Here is a 13,085-nt window from a genome sequence, read left to right as displayed (position 1 = left end):
TTGTATTCTCCTTTTCTTCAGGAAGTGAAGTGGGTATGTGGAGTGTGTTCTCCTTCAGTTTTTCTCCCTTCATCTGACTGGATTATTTTTGTGTTCCTGCGCGACATTAACAGCATAATAGTAGGTTCAAGTTGCTGTCAAGCAGATTAACTTCCTCTGTAGACTATAACTGAGACACTGTTATTTCTACTCTCAGGTTCTGTTAGGAAATGTTTTGCCCTCAGCCCAAAACAGTCACATGGCCCAATCACTGCAAGCTCCGCTGATCTGGTGTCATCACTTCTTCATTCGGACAGTTGTGAGAACGTCCTTGGTTCCCAGGAGAAGGTATTTTATTATGTCTACCACGCCTCAGCTAACTCTAATCCCCCCCTCCCTATCCCTTCCTCTAATGTGGCAGCACTGGAGCCTCAAAATGACATCGGCCAGATCACTTTTTAAAGACCACAGGTTAACTGGGTTCTGCTAGGTACTCCTCCAACTATGAGTTTACAAGAAGTATGTTTTTACAAGTCCTTCAAGAAATAGAGATATATTTTATGATTTATGTTGGAAAAAAGTAAAAACTATTTTGAAAAAAAAAAAAATAGGAGTAAACATATCACTGTGGGAGCAACTGCTAGAGACCCATACTTTTTCTAATTCTTTGACTTGGAATTGTGCAAGGCTAATGTGAGTCTCACGGAATTCCGGTCACCACCAAATTGGGTTGCGACCGAAGTTACGGAACGAATTAAGGTGGTGACCAGAGGTTCTACTTTAGTACAATAAAAGTAACCAAGCCATATTAAAAAATAAAGCTGACTATTCCAAAGAGAATGGCCACGTAGAACATAGGTACTTTGGGCTATAAAATAATTTCCAATCTTCTGATTTGTGCCTGAATTAGGAGATCAAACATTTCAGATAAATGGGTGTCCAATTTCTTCTTAAACACCTCCAGTTTCGGAGCATCCACAACTTCTGGAGCCAAGTCATTCCACTCATTAATTGTTCTCATTGACAGAAAATTTCTCTTTAATTGTAGGTTAGTTCTCCCCTTGATTAGTTTCCATCCATTGTTTCTTGTCCCAACTTCAGGTGTATTGGAGATTAGGTTGGCCTCCTCTTCTTTGTGCCAGCCCCTGAGATATTGGAATACTGCTACCATATCATTGCTAGTCCTTCTTTTCATTAAACTAGACATACCCAGTTCCAGCAACCGTTCTTTATATGTTTTACCCTCCAGGACCCTAATCGTTTTGGTTTCTCTTCTCTACTCTTTCTAGAGTCTCAAGATCTTTTCTACATTGTAGCAACCAATACTGAATGCGATATTCCAGGTTCGGTCTTACTAAGGCATTATAAAGTGGTACTAACACTTCATGTGATCTTAATGTCAGGATTCCAAATAACACCCTCAACGAAATTAAACTCCGAGGCTACAATTCCCTCAAAGCTAATTTTTATTAGAGATGTCATATTGGCACATCTGGGAAAACCCAAATCTGAGAGCTTCCGGGTTTTCGTCACCCAAAAGAAAGTTCAACTTCTTGCCCATTACCCACATGTCCATCACACAAACCAATCAGGTACCCTCCGGAACAGAAGATACCTCCCCAGTCTTCTCAGCACAGCTGCAGGGCAAAGTGGCCTTCACTTTCTGGAAAAAATGTTATTTTGACTACATATCATCTTTTTTCAATACAATCCCCTGTTCCAATTTCCCACAGTAGAATTTGTGGCAGGCCTGAACACTCAAAAGTAAAAGATGGCTTCCAGGTCTGATACTTGATTCTATCCCTCTTAATGCATCCTATGATTCTTTTGGGTGGTTTTTTCTTTGGCAACTGTAGCATACTGCTGTCTCATGTTTTTTTTTCCCAAAAAAGTTTTTTATTTTTATTTTTCAACACACAAATTACATCTTTTTGGAACAGAGTCCTGATCCGGTTATCAATTTATACAATTTTTCTTTTTATCTTTAACAAAATTTTATACATTTTATTTTGCCATAACGCTTATTTCTTAATCTTAAATCGCCTATCTCAACTAATACCATCTTAAAAAATTTACTCAAATTTACTTAAAGAAAAAAGAACATTTACCCTTCTATTAACCCCCCTTTAATCTTAGTCACTATCAACTATACTTAATAAATCATCAATCTCCCCTATTAGCATTTAAACAAAATTTACTCTTATTTATTTAATCAAAACAATTACCCTTCTATTAATCCACTTTGAATCTCAATTTAATTAATAACTCATAATGCATTTCACAATTCTTAACCTAAATCCTCACAATTAACAATGGAAATCAAACATACTTATATTTCAAGATTTTATTTCCCTCTCTAATACTTCCCCATATTTATGATTGCTTCATATAGTGTTCATTAAATCTTAGTAAAATTATTTAAAATATTCAAATTGTTACAATTGTTATAGCTCTTTAAACATTATCTCAATTTTTTTAAGTCATCCATTATTCTCAAGTAGTATATAACATCATAATAATCATTGATTCATTGTATCCATTAATGTATTTTCTTTTAACATAATCTACTTCTCATATATTATAGTTTTCATCCATATTTCAATTTTAAATATCTGTAACATATTCTTCTCATATTTATTAACCATTATTAATCTCAATATAGTTATTTTATAAATCAGAGTCCTGGTCTTTTCTATCTTCCCCCATTCTTTCACTGTTAATCCCAGCGTAATCATCTTTATAAATATTGTTATTCACATTGTCTTCTCAAAAAAACCCAAAAAATCTCCTTTTTATTATTACTATCCACCTGTACATTATTTATTTATTTATTTATTTATTATTTCAATTTGTATACCGCCCTACTCCCGAAGGACTCAGGGCGGTGAACAGCCGTAGAATAAAACATATGAGTACAAAATTTAAAATAAAGTAAAACGAATTAAATAATTTGGCTGAAAATTTAAAACCCCAATAATTTAAGACCAAATTTAAAATTTCCATTTAAAAAGGGGAAAAAACTTAGGTCAGGCCAGCTTGATGAAATAAGAACGTCTTGAGCGCGCGACAGAAGGTACGCAGATCTTATGCATATTTAATCACATTGTTTTTATCTTCTTTATTTCCAGCTGTTGTGTCTTGTTTCTTCATTTTCTTGTCCGTTTGCGTATACTTCATTTCAGTTTCAATATCCTCAAATTTTGTCCTGCATGTATCATTTTAATTATTTTTCTTGCTTCCACTCCAAGCCAAATGTATCAAATTGTTCCTTCTCTGATTCCTGCGCCATTTTATTCTTTTTAAGTTGACGTTATACCAGTTATAAGAGTTCTGTTATGGTTTCCCTTTCTTTCCCCAAAATCAAGCCGCCTGCAAACAAAGAAATCTTCCTCCACATATTCTCACGGTTGTTATCTGTAAAGTTCACAATTTTCCAAAACAGAAACCAAGTTACAATATTCCTTTTTAATCCAGAAGGTGTCTCTCTGCAATCCACAATTACCAATTGTTAAGAAGTATCCGTTTTGTTTCAGTTATATAACAATCTTACTTAGTTTCTCTTTTTCTTTTTAATTTTAAAAATGTCAAATCTTTTTTAAAGTCCAGTCCAAATTTAAACGCTTTTCAATCCTTTGACCATATCTCAGTATTTAACATTTCCAATTGGTTTTATTCAGAAGTCAATTTTCTATCGGGTCTTTGTCTCTTTAAAGTTGCATTTCTAAATCTTCTTTGGCCCCGTGCTCCTTAGCCGCTGTTTTATCGCTAGGAGTCTTATCATTAAAAGATGTTTCCCTTGATGTTGTTACAAGCCTGGGTTGGCTGTCATTCACCCGGCTTCAAAAAACTCTGTTCCGTTCCACTTTCCTCCTGCACATTACTTGATCCGGTTGTCCCAGCTTCGTGGCAGCCGCCATGGCTGCCGCCCACCACCACCGATGCACAGAGAATTCCCTCCGACCTCTGAGGAACTTGCCTGTTCCTCTTGGTCGTCCGAGGTGCCTCTCTTTCTTCCCCGTCCCTACAGGACAGTTCTGGTCTGAAGACCCATCAGCGGTGGTTCACCAGCCGGGGTTTTCGTGGGGCTCATCGGAGCCCCGACTGTAATTCCCCGACTGTCTCACCGTGTCGCCAAACTGGAAGTCCCACTGCTGTTTCATGTTTAAGTGATTGTCCAATAGGACTGCAAGATCCCTGTTGTAGTTTCTAGTGTTGAATCTTACATTTCTCAACGTTTTTCATTTTCTTAGATGGGGGCCAATCTGTCGATCCTTCTATATCTCAAGCTTATCTTCTGGAGTGTTGGTATTCCCGTCAATTTGGTCTTGTCTGCAAATTTGATGAGTTCCCCTTCTATCCTCCTGTCTAAATCATTGATGAAGATGAAGAGATCTACTGAGTCCTCTTGTTCTGTTCTTTTTTCCGTGTTCAGGAGAGTCTTGTGTCCTTCAAAGAGGTGGCTGTGTATTTCTCTGAGGAGGAATGGTCTCAGCTGGATTCTGACCAAAAAGCGCTGCATTCGGAAGTCATGCTTGAAAACCATAGGAATGTGGTCTCTCTTGGTAAGTTTTCTAGTCCCCAATCAGAGAGTTCAAGAAGATAGATAATAGTTAGGTTTTTTTAATTTAAAAAATCATTCATCAGTCCTGCCGGGACTTACCTTACAATGATGTAGCGAGTCATCTGTTCCTTTGCCTTCTTTGGTTCATTTGCAGAAATAAGACGCCAAAAGTAATAAGATACGCGAGATCAGTAGCACAAAATCGCATGCTACTGATCTCACGTGATCTCGCACTATACTACTTTAGGCCTCTGTTCTCTGCTAACTAAGGCTTGGACAAAATAGTTTGCAAACAGAGGGAAAGTCTCTTCATTTTCAGAGACTTTTGCCCTGGATCTTATGCAGTCCTCAGTTCATAAGGAACACAGGCCTAAAGTACTGCAGTGCGAGATCATGTGAGATCAGTAGACTGAGATCTTGCACTACTGATCTCGCACGAAAGTAGTTTAGGCCTACATTCTCTGCGAAATAAAGCCTGTACCAGATCCGGCCAAAAAGCGCTTGCCAACAGATGAGACTTTGGGCAGCAAAATAGCCATTCTTGAAGCCTCCCATTCTTTCCAGTCTCAGCACGAAGAGTGTTTACAATCCAATGGGACGCTTCAAACAAGGGATTTCGCTCCAAAGTCTCATCACTGGAATCAAGAAATGGCTCTAAGCCGGGGTCCCACCCACCAGACAGACACTGTGGAGCAGCTGCGCCAAGGTACACTTGGAAGAAGGAGCTTGTTTCAAAATTGTTTCAGTTCTCACAGGTCTCTGCTGAAATTAACCCACCCCAATAAATCTTGAGGTTTCTGCTAATTTCTCCTTGGATGTTTCCCTTGATTATTCCTTAACTTAAAACTGATTTTGAGTGAAATTTGCATATATATAGATAATGGTAAAGAAACAGATGTTTTCTAGATATTTTCAATCATGAATATAGAAATCATCATGTACTATATCACACCACTGTAAGCATGCAAACATACAACCTAATGGAATTTTGGAGAAACTGTGAAGGAAATTCTCTTGACTTTCTACAGTTTGATCTTTTTCTCTCACCTTCTTATCATTTTCATTTCTCTTTTGCTTTGAAGGTAATAACGGGCAGGAGAATCAAGATTCCTGGGAACTGTTCCAAGTAATCAGAATGGAATTTGAAAGCCATGAGCGAAACCAGTCAAAGAATTGGAATCAGGAAAGCTCATCTTCCACTGATGCGCCAATGCAAGACTTTCCTGCCCAACAAGAGAAACCATATAAGTTCTTTACATCTCAAAAAGTGATTGACACAAAAGAGAAGCCCTATAAATGTTTGGATTGTGGCAAATGTTTTAGAACAAGCGGGCATCTTACTTCCCATGAAAGGATCCACATAAGGGACAAACCGTATAAATGCATGCAGTGTGGGAAAACCTTTCCTTGTAGCAAAGAATTTACAATCCATAAATGGAGACACATGGGAGAGAAACCATATAAATGCATGGAATGTGGAAAGACCTTTGCTCAGAGCAGTGGACTTAGTTGCCACAAAAAGCTCCATACAGGAGAGAAACCATATAAATGTATTGAGTGTGGAAAGGCCTTTGCTCTGAGCGGTAATCTTACTTCCCATAAGATGATCCACACAGGGGAAAAGCCATTTAAATGCATGGAATGTGGAAAGACCTTTGCTCAAAGAGGTCATCTTATTCGCCATAAGAGGATCCACACAGGGGAGAAACCATATAAATGCATGGAGTGTGGAAAGACCTTTACTCGAAGACCTAATCTTATTTCCCACAAAAAGATCCACACAGGGGAGAAGCCATTTAAATGCACGGAATGTGGAAAGACCTTTGCTCATAGCAGTGGACTCAGAAGCCACAAAATAATCCACACAGGAGAGAAACCATATAAATGCATGGAGTGTGGAAAGACCTTTGCTCAAAGAAGTGCTCTTTTTTCCCATAAGATGATCCACACATTGGAGAAGCCATTTAAATGCATGGAGTGTGGAAAGACCTTTGCTCGTCGCAGTAGACTTACTATCCACAAAATAATCCACACAGGGGAAAAGCCATTTAAATGCATAGAGTGTGAAAAGACTTTTGCTCAAAGAGGTCATCTTATTCGCCATAAGAGGATCCACACAGGGGAGAAACCATATAAATGCATGGAATGTGGGAAAACCTTTGCTGATAGCTATGAACTTAGTATCCACAAAAAGATCCACACAGGAGAGAAACCATATAAATGCATGGAGTGTGGAAAGACCTTTGCTCAAAGAAGTACTCTTATTTCCCATAAGATGATCCACACAGGGGAAAAGCCATATAAATGCATGGAGTGTGAAAAGACTTTTGCTCAAAGAGGTCATCTTATTCGCCATAAGAGAATCCACACAGGGGAGAAACCATATAAATGCATGGCGTGTGGGAAAACCTTTGCTGATAGCTATGAACTTACTATCCACAAAAAGATCCACACAGGAGAGAAACCATATAAATGCATGGACTGTGGAAAGACCTTTGCTCAGAGCAGTGGACTTGGAAGCCACAAAAAAACCCACACGGGAGAATCCGTATAAATGCATTGAGTGTGGAAAGACCTTTGCTCAGAGCAGTAGTCTTAGTTGCCACAAAAAAATCCACACGAGAGAAGCCATTTAAATGCATGGAATGTGAAAAGACCTTTTTTCATAGCAGTGGACTCAGAAGACATAAAATGATACACACAGGAGAGAAACCATATAAATGCCTGCAGTGTGGAAATACTTTTGCTCAATGCAGGTATCTTGCTTCCCATAAAAAGATCCACACAGGGGAGAAGACATAGAAATGCATGGAGTGTGGAAAGACCTTTGTTCAAAAAGATAATCTTTGAGATAATCTTTAATAGGGGAGAAGGTGGATCAGTAACTATCATCCGCAATTCCTCCTCTCGCAGGTACATTTCCATCTTTAACACCAGGAGAGGTAGTTTGTCTCATTCAGCCAAGACACCACAAAACCTCGCATTACACTAACAGAAGCCATGTTGCTTGTTTTCATTAAAAGCATTAACAAGCCATGATACACAGCCCCTCTGATTCTGGAGCAAGCTCCAACTGGGTTTCTCTTCCCTCTGATCTTTCTAGTCACTCTGGGCTTCTCTGGTGTGTACCCAATAAACTGGATTTTTTAGGAAGTCAAGGCCTCAAGAATCTTGAATTGGTTGGCAGCATTACGCGGAACCCTGACAAGTAGTTTTATTAAGAGAAAGCAGTGGTAGGGAATTGTGGATGCTTTTGTAAGGACTGCCTCTCCTTCCAATTTAAGAAAGTAAAAACTCTTGAAATGGAGTATTTCAAAAGGAACCTTTTATTAAGCAGAAGTGACAACAATGGATTCAAAGCAGTAGAAACCCCTCTCTTTAGCCAGAATGCAAATTTTAGCCAATACACAAGTGTGAAGTTGTTTTCCAGATGCCCTGAGAATCGGATAAGCGTGTATTCCCATCGTTATCCTCCATTATCCTTTAAAGTGAAACAACCCACATGGACATCATAAATATTCCCCAAAGTTAAGGGGATCTCAGGGTGCTTTGGCGCCAGGATATAGGTTGTATTGTAAAATATCTGTTGATACAGGCAATGCTAATAAATTGAATCCAACCCCCCTCTTCTCCCAACTGAACGACAGTATCACTTACAGGGATCTGGCAGCATATTAAGTTCCCATAGCTAGGCAGCCTACTGGTCAATCAAGTTAGTCATTGATTTACAATAATTTTTATGCAAACATTTGAAGTTACAATGGCAACGAATGATGTTTCTGAATCCCCCCCTCCCTAATTAGGCGTATTCCAGGGAATCAGAATGAAAACCACTCCAGTGTGCTAATATTGCAAATGATCAATCAAAAAGGAAGACCTTTGAAAATCAATGAAGTAACGTGCAGGGGTGGGTTCTACTTACCTTTACCACCGATTCGCAACAGGATCATGCACATGCACAGATTGCTGATGATGACATCCGGGGCGGTGGGCAGGTCCTCCCACTGGTTTTACTACCGGTTCTTGCGAACCGGTCCAAACTGGAGGCAACCCACCACTGGTCACGTGAAATTAAGAACTAGTTCAAAAAACAACTTCAGTCCTTTCTGATGAAACACGCAGAAATGCGAATGGGAGTTTTCTTTGGAATGCGAAGTTACCAAAAATAATCCAAACTGCCAATAAATGAGAACGTGTAGCTCATGAGGGATCCTTGGTGCTCTGAGTTTTTATTGTTTTGTTGCAGACATTTCATTACCCAATGAAATGGGAACATCCGTACACCAGCCAATCTCAGAGGGCACTAATCCAACTTCTGTCTGCTGTGTCAAATTTAAGATCTGAGTCAGTCAATATGAATGCAGAAGTAGGGAATCTTTTTTGGTCTAAGACCTGTTGTGATGGAATAATGACAGGTGTCAATGCAGAGTGTGTGCAAAAAGCTTCAGGGTGAACAATTCATCTTTCAAAGAAGGGGCCAAAATGAACAAGCTGCATGGGGCAAAAGATATTTTTCCACCATTAGTGCCATATTTTTGTCTTTACGGTGTGCCAGAATCTAGGAAACGGTATAACGCTAATTTAAACAAAATTATTTATCAGTGGTGTGGTTACTAGCTAAACATGCATAAAATTCTGTTTCTTTTCATTGCATTACTAACACACTAAAGTGTTTGGACACCCTGGGTGTGTGTGCATATTTCAGCTCCTGATGGGTTGAAGCTATTTTTCAAAATATGGATTATTAAACTTTATTAAACTTTGTGTCAAACTGCAGAAAAAAAGAAATAGATACAAAAAACCCCAAAGGTTTCCTCCATTCTTTTTAAATTGATTTTAACCGCTTTTTCTATCATTTTAAATTCTTTTTTTCATTTACTATGTGTCTTTGTGTGTCGATACCAAATGTGCTCAAATCTTCATTTTCTCTTTTCATTTATGGTTTATTGATATATCCCTGCCTTAAATTCTCCAAAGGGCTTAGGCTTCCTAGTCACATCTCTTGAATTTCCTACACAATCCTTATGTAAAAAAAAAATTCCCCATCATAGTTTAGATTTATATTCCTTTTTTACAATCTTCCTGTCTTCATTTTGCAATTCCACATTTTCTCCAGTCAGAGATGAAACACCATTTCCCCTCTTCATTTCTCAACTAAAGAAGCTGATTATGAGGTAAAATTTCTGGAATATCCATGGGTTTCAGCTTTTCCTTCATTTTGGAACTGGTCTTTTTTCTCTTTGTGCAGGATGATGGTAGGGAGCCATTGAGAAGTTACTTTTCCCCTACTCCCATGCCCATCATCCCTGCCCTCTCCCTTTCCCTCAGACGGGCTCCTCTTTCCCGTCCTTTCTAGAATCCTGGTACTTTGCACCAAATCCACCAAGGGGCATTCTCTGCCAAGAAAAGGGAACTTCAGGTGCTTCCCTATTGGCCCAGTGGAGGGCAATCTTTCTTTTCTTTCATCAGAAGAAGCTGGAGGGTTGTCTGTTCTTTCTGGTCCCCCCTTCGCTGGGAGGCTGAGTGAATAATTTGGGAAAGGCACCTGTATGTATTGAATTAAAGAAATAAAAGACAAATCAATAAAAAAACCAATCATTTTCCTCATTGTGGCCTTCCTGCTGTATCCCATCTAACTCCCCTTCAATTGCGAGACACAAGCTGGGTTTCCAAGAGGTTCCTGATCCTCGTCTTCTGACAGCCGGTCCATTTCTGACAGGAGTTGGCCCATTTTGAGGCCTTCTCCAATCTCTGCTGAGACTTTAGAGTGGCTGTTCTTGAGGGAAGCGAGATCAAATCCTCCAGAGAGAATTTTTCTCCATCTCCACAGATGATTCCGGACGGGAAGGAGAGGGAGAAATTGCTGCCTCTGAAGGCGACAAAACCTTTGTCTGAGGGAACCATTGAAAGGGACCTTCCTCCTACTCCCATGCTCATCATCTCTACGCTGCTCTTTTCCCGCGCTTTGCAGGGAATCCTGTAAATGTATGCAAAATCCACCAGGGGGCGTTTTCTGCCAAGAGAAAGGAACTCCAGGCGATTCCCCATTGGCCCACTGGAGGCGAAAATCACAGAGGAGGCTGCGAAGAGAGTGACATCACAAACGCTTGCCGCTCTAGGACTCCGCATTCGGTCTCCTTAACCCCCGGGGCTCCGCAGGAGGCGGAGAGGCTGCGGGAGAGTCTGGCGGGGGGAGATCCAGACGTGCCCCGGGTGAGGTGGGGGCTCCTCCAGTGCAAAGGGAGGCGGAGGAGGGAGAGGCCTGCGCCCGGCCCTCCTCCGGCTTCAACCCCGGGTCCTATGCTCCCCAGCCGCCCTCTCCATGGAAACAACAGGCGGGGCTGGAGCTCCGGAGCAGCTGCCTTGTCACCCGGAAGAACCGGAGATTCCCAGGAGGCGGCGGGGGTCTGGGGTGGCCCTTCCCGCCCCGTGATTAGAATTGGCCTTGCAGATCCTTGCATAGAGAGAAGAGAAGCTGGGCAAGGCAGGATTCGCGCCAGGGGCTGGAAGAGACTCCTGCTGATCCATTTAAGCTCAGGGCAGGTTGCGTGGTTGTTGTTCAGTGGCTAAATTCTTCCAGTTCTAGTTGTTGAATCCTCCCACCCCGCAATTTCAGATACCCAAACTGGAAGCCACTTGTAATCTCTTCCCCTACATCCAAAATTATCTCTTGGGCAAAGAGAGTTGGAATAACCTGCTGTGGTCAGTCCTGCGGCAACAGAAACGGTCCCGTGAATGAAAGGTGTTTGGAGATCCACAAGATTCCTTGGATTCCTTGGGGTTGCTTTACGGGACAGAAAAAGGATGGAGAGACAACCTTTAGCCCGTGGTGAGAGAAAAGGTGCTTCTGCGAGCTGTCCGCAGATCTGGGCAAGAACTGGGCGGAAGATCCTGGAGGAAGAAACCATCGTCCGTTCAGAAGTTCAGCCCTTGAACTTCAGGAGCATCCAATATCAGCAGGCTGAGGGTCCCCGAGGGCTTTGCAGCCGACTCCACGACTTTTGTAGGCGATGGCTGAAACCAGAAAGGCACACCAAAGCCCAGATGCTGGATCTCATTGTTCTGGAGCAATTCCTGGCCCTTTTGCCCTTCCGGATGGAGAGCTGGGTACGGGAGTGTGGAGCAGAGACCAGCTCCCAAGCGGTGGCCCTGGTGGAAGGCTTCCTCCTGAGCCAGGCAGAGGAGCAGAAGGAGCAGGTCAAGTTGCAGGTAGGAGGTCTTCTCTTCTCCTGGGAGCTCAGAAGGGTTTGACAGGATTGAAAAGTGTGCTTGAATTCTTCACCCCTCCCTCCCAGATCTCTCTGGCATTCAAAATATGTGGAGTTGTTTCATTAGATCTTGTAGGATATTATCCCATTGTCCATTCTAGAAGATAGATTTGGGATTTCTTACTCAACCTCATTGATGTACACTGGAAGTTGTGTTTAGAGAACAAGAATTCAGTTCCTGTTGCGTGATGTCCGTTAATTCTTCTTTTTTACTTCCTCCTATTTCAAGTCCTTTGCTGTGGAGATCAGAGACTGTGGGGGAAGGAGGAATTCATCAAATCCTCCTCAGGAGCTGTTTTTTAGGAGGATTCCTCAGGATGATCCAAGTCAGAACACCTCAGGAGGTAATTGAAGGTTTTCTCTTTTCCAAAGAGATCCCTGTTGTCTCATCTTTTCTGTGTATTTTATTATTCTGAATCAGAATCAGAATAGAGCTTGAAGGGACTTTGGAGGTCTTCTAGTCCAGCCCCCTGATCAAGCAGGAGATCCTATACCATTTCAGACAAATGACTGTCCAGTCTCTTCTTAAAAGCCTCCAGTGATGAAGCACCCACAATGTCTGAATGCAAGCTGTTCCACTGGTTAATTGTCCTCAGTGTTCGGAAGTTTCTTCTCAATTTCAGGTTGCTTCTCTCCTTGATTAGTTTCCATCCATTGTTTCTTGTCCTGCTTTCAGGTGCTTTGGAAAATAAATTGACCCTCTTCCCTTTGTTGCAGCCTCTCAAATACTGGAATACTGCTATCATGTCTACCCTAGTCCTTCTTTTCTCTAGACTAGCCAAACCCCAATCCTGCAATGGTTCTTCATATGGTATAGTCTTCAGGCCTTTAATCATCTTTGCACTTTTTCCAAGGTCTCAACATCTTTTTTGAGAATAGAATAGAATAGAATAGAATAGAATAGAATAAAATAGAATAGAATAGAATAGAATAGAATAGAATAGAATAGAATAGAATAGAATAGAAGTCTTTATTGGCCAAGTGTGATTGGACACACAAGGAATTTGTCTTTGGTAGATAAAAAGACAAGATACACTCGTCAAGAATCACAAGGCACAACACTCAGTGACAGTCATACGGTGCAATAAGCAATCAAATCATACTAGGAAACCATCAATATCAATATAGGTCGCAAGGATACAAGCAACAAAGTTACAGTCATGCAGTCACAAGTGGGAGGAGATGGGTGACAGGAATGATGAGAAGACCAATGGCAATAGTAATGCAGCCTAATGTGAATAGTTTGACAGTGTTGAGTGTTCCCTCAGTGTTGAGGG

At 41.0% G+C, this 13,085-nt stretch overlaps 1 pseudogene; it reads left to right on the top strand.

The window, feature by feature from the left end:
* LOC139309253 (zinc finger protein 208-like) overlaps positions 1-13,085 on the top strand; it is a 41,920-nt pseudogene that overhangs the window by 3,535 nt on the left and 25,300 nt on the right.

This window comes from Pituophis catenifer, unplaced genomic scaffold, assembly GCF_029215685.1.
Source record: "Pituophis catenifer annectens isolate HBS135680 unplaced genomic scaffold, rPitCat1.0.hap2 SCAF_2, whole genome shotgun sequence".
NCBI lineage: Eukaryota > Metazoa > Chordata > Lepidosauria > Squamata > Colubridae > Pituophis > Pituophis catenifer.
This window is presented reverse-complemented; position numbering and strand designations above follow the sequence as displayed.